Genomic DNA, 4,315 nt, shown 5'->3' with positions numbered 1-4,315 from the left:
TACATGGCCAGGTTATTCAAGACTATAATCATAATAAATGTATGCAGCAGGGGAAGGAGGACAAATAAAGTCCCCGATAACCTTAAAAAAAAAAAATCACATTTTTGCAAAGTGTGGCTTTGCAGCAGGGGTGATAGCGGAACAAGAACAAAACAAACGCTACACAACGAAGAGCATAAACCATTTTGCAGTTATTTTCTGCTTTTATTTAGGGAAGAGATTACAGAGAGAGCGAAGAAATCGCAGCCTAACCCAACACGAGCGTTTACTTTAAAAAAAAAAAAAAGTACAATTACTAAAAAAAAGTAAGTATAGGTATTGCAGCCAAGTTCGACTTCATTCAAGGAGAAGCTGGAAAATGTTTTGCAGATTTTGCTTGCAGCATCCCAGCAGATGAGTAGCCAACACACCTCAGCTGCCCTTGGCACAGCTTTCCCCCACAGCTCCACATCCCAGCACAAGACCATTAAAAAACACCTGCTGATACACCATTTCTTCTTTTTTTTTTACCCATTTTCAGAATATATTTAAAAAATTGACTGATCACCAATGCAATCTTCGCTTTCTAATGGCGCTACAAGCAAAACGGTCATGGAAAAAAAAATAATAATCCATCCTGCCCGTTTTTTGGTTGGTTTTTTTTTTTTAGTTAAATGCTATTTTTTCCATCACCAGAAACACTGGAAAGCAGAGACGTGCCCATGCACTGCAACAAAGAGATGGCACCTGCCTACTGAATTTCCTGACTAGTGATACTATGAAGAAAAAGGAGAGTTTTAAATAGAAACCTCCCTGCAAGTGTTAAATCAGATTAATTTAACTCTTTTGCATTATTTTAATCTTGCATACCATCATTTGCAAGGCAAGCAAAAAAAAAAAGAGAGTGGGATTCTTATCTTGACCATATTCTTTGGAAACACAGTGTATTATTAAAAACCACAAATAACCTTCCTGACAGGAAAAGGACGCATGCTCCTTCGCAGTAGGGCGATAGCATGAATTTCATACGTAGCTTTTTGGGCACTCAACATCAAGCAACGGGCATGAGCCTCCCTTCATCTTTGCAACACTTAACGCCACGGCTGGCAACGCCAACACAAGTTTGCGGCCAGATTTTACTTGCACGTGTCAAAAAGTATGCTGAAAAAGAAAAATGCAATTTGAAGGGTTGGTGATGCTGCTGGAGGAGGAGTTTTGCAATATTCCCCCAGCGTGTAGGCACGCTCTGATGCTTCATGTTGCGAGTTAAGCTCACGCTTAAAAATCTGGATGAAATTTAGACCAAATGGATCATGCCGTAGGCAAACGCATCCACTCTTATGGTCAGGGAGACACCACCAACCACGTTCCAGTGGGAAGACCCAGTCCTCCATCCATCCATCCACCCACCCATCCGGTCTCACGGGGATCAGACCTGGATGCACAAGTCCCTTCCAGTGCAAGCAGCCTTTGCCCCGAGGATGACGACTCCAACCCTACATCAAACACGGGCAGAGGCTCCTCTTGCCCACACAAAGCCCTCAGGTGTCACGGATTTACACGCTCCCCTGCAGCACCAGCAACCCTCAGAAGGTCCATAAAAAGCCAAGCGAGAGCCACCTACCCACCCCACTGCCCAAACTAACTGAAGTGTAGGAAGGAAGATAATGAAGATGGGAGAAGCAGATTAGATTTTTTAAAAGTTCTCTCCATTTTCATCTAGCAGAATGTGTTTATGGTACAGGCAGGGAATCGAAAGAATTATTTTTATCTTGATATTATTTACCCTTTCACACTTGCTATTTAAATATCCCTGAATTCCCAGAAGAACCAGCAGTTCAAAATACCATTTGATATATATTTATAAGCAAGGGGAAGCACAGACTCATTCATTTTCAGCTCGCCTACTTTTTTTTTTTTTTTTAAATTAGATTTTAAGTGCTGTAATATTGATGTGCAAATTTATCAAGACACAGAAGTACTATTTCTCCTCCACCCTCAGAGCAGGCATCTTGCTGGCTGGGAGACCTGGTCACATTGGAGAGTCGCGTGGTGAGGAGCAAATGACAAGAGGTTTAAAATAAATTAAATTAAAAAAAAAAAAACAAGAAACAAGCAAGTTGTGAGAAAAGGAATAAGGTTTCTTGCACAAGAGAGGATGGGAGTAAAAGACCTTGATATTAAAATCTCTGTTCTACCAGTCTCTGTAGCCAACCTCAGCTAAAGAACTTGCAGTCGTTGCCCAAGAGGCAACCCTGGATGCCAGGAAAAACGCAGCAGCACAGCGTTATAGCGCAAAACTCCTCTGAACCAAGCAATCGCCAATACTCCTCTAGGCGGGAGACATCGTATCTGAAAGTTCAGTCTTGTTTTAGACACGATGGCAGGAGCAAACGGGGATGGAGATCTGAACCGGCAGCTAGGATTGCAGCAGGACGCGTGGTTGCACTGCTCAGCCCCTCCGATGTCCATCAAAGCCACATCAGCGGCGGTTGTGCTAATTTTTAATTGCATTAATACACACAATCAAACCAGCAAGGCGGGAGGCTTCGGAGAGCAGGACAGGGGTTATCTGTTCCTCAGCTGATGGCTGGAGAGAGGGAATCAGCACACCATTAGCACCCCAGAAAAAACCCAGAGACCGACCTGGAGGTGAGATGAGATGGAAAAGGACGTCGCAGCAGGAGAAGACGGCGGAGTAGGAAGACACCGAGGGGCCAGGCAGCGGCTGGCCTGAGACATCGGTGATTTAAAGACCTGAACCGTCTGCATCGGCTCCTAGACCAAGGCAATAGAGAGACCAAGAAGGCAGGATGGGGTATTGCGTATTCACAGACCCATTGCAAAGGGAAATACCAGCCTGGAAAAAGGGGTAAATGCTGGATAAAAGATGAACCTTATTGCTACTGGATGAAGGAAAAAAAGGGGGGGAAAAAAAACCCTCTTAGGTTAGTCCAGCCTAACGCACAGTAAAGGAAAAAATAAAAAATAAAAATACACACAGCCAGTAAAAATTTAGGATTGAGCAGAATGAAGCACGAAGAGCAAAACCTCAGGCCACCACCCCACGCATGTGTTACCCCCGGGTTTGCAAACAGACGACCGCTTGTTTACGCAGCGCTCCCAGACACGAGGACGCAGCTCGAGCTGCAAGTGTCACGGCATATTTCCAACGCAAACAACCAGAAGTTTTGCAGCGCGTATTCGGTGTGATGGTGGAAGAATGAAAGCGCACTTCTAGGTTTCCAAACCCTCTGCTTTTCGATATGCACACAAAGACACTGAGCAGTTCAGTGGAAACACAAGATTTCCCCAGCAAAGCCTACTCCGGCGCCAGATGCTGCAGGTTAATTGTACCACGCAGCGAGGGCGAGCTTTTATTAAAAGCTTCGAACCACAAACATTATGAAGTACAAAAGCAACAAAAACAAGTTTCCGCAAAGTCAACAAAGGACTATTGCAGGCGCTTTATGCATTTAAAAGGAGTTTCGTTTCCTCTCCTGTATTTTCCCAAAATCACTTGCAAGTCCATCTCACTGACTAATTTATGGCTAAAGCCTCCCGAATTAGCCTGGAAGGAAAAAAATAAGTAAATACATACCATTATACCCTATGTGAGGATAAAACTGAGCCAAAACCTGTTATTTAACTACAACACCGGACACGGAGCAGTTCCCAACATTGCCATCGCACCGGAGGTCGACACGTCAATGTTTCATTGCCTTAAGCAAGCACGGGACAGTGTCACGGGGACTGTTGATGGCGGAGCGGGGACCTCGTGTCTTCGCCTGCTCACCGGCCACGTGGGAGACAAGCATGGTCTTTGGGAGAGCACCGCATGCTCGGCACACATGTCCCTCCTTGCTCACACCCCTGGGCAAGGCCAGCCCTGTCCCCCAATTGCTCGTACACACACAAACCCCATGCGAGGCCAGGCACAGTCCATACGCTGTGCAAACACACGCGTGCAAACCCTGTGCAAGGGCAGCCACAGACCCTAGTTTCAACACGCGCACCCCTGTGCCAGGCCAGCCCTGTCCCCAGGCTGCACACAGACACACAGACCTGTGCCAGGCCAGCCCTGTCCCCAAGCTGCACACACACCCCTGTGCCAGGCCAGCCCTGTCCCCAAGCTGCACACACACCCCTATGCCAGGCCAGACCTGTCCCCAGGCTGCACACACACCCCTGTGCCAGGCCAGCCCTGTCCCCAGGCTGCACACACACCCCTGTGCCAGGCCAGCCCTGTCCCCAGGCTGCACACACACCCCTGTGCCAGGCCAGCCCTGTCCCCAGGCTGCACACACACCCCTGTGCCAGGCCAGCCCTGTCCCCA

The 4,315-nt window shown here is 47.1% G+C and overlaps 1 protein-coding gene across 3 annotated transcripts in view; it reads right to left on the bottom strand.

Moving 5' to 3' along the window:
• TSNARE1 (t-SNARE domain containing 1) overlaps positions 1-3,629 on the bottom strand; it is a 337,590-nt gene extending 333,961 nt beyond the window's left edge. For 2 of the 3 annotated variants that reach the window (XM_009282164.1, XM_009282165.1), the window contains exon 1: positions 3,581-3,629. The gene's annotated coding sequence lies outside the window, so the exon portion shown is untranslated. Of the gene's footprint in view, positions 1-2,625; positions 2,713-3,580 lie in introns of those variants that run through there. The other variant, XM_009282163.1, reaches the window with a different exon arrangement.
• Between the last annotated feature and the right edge of the window lie 686 nt (positions 3,630-4,315).

This window comes from Aptenodytes forsteri, unplaced genomic scaffold (genome assembly GCF_000699145.1).
Source record: "Aptenodytes forsteri isolate BGI_AS27 unplaced genomic scaffold, ASM69914v1 Scaffold260, whole genome shotgun sequence".
Lineage (NCBI taxonomy): Eukaryota > Metazoa > Chordata > Aves > Sphenisciformes > Spheniscidae > Aptenodytes > Aptenodytes forsteri.
Note: the sequence above shows the minus strand (reverse complement) of the source record. Positions and strands in the feature narration are given on the sequence as shown.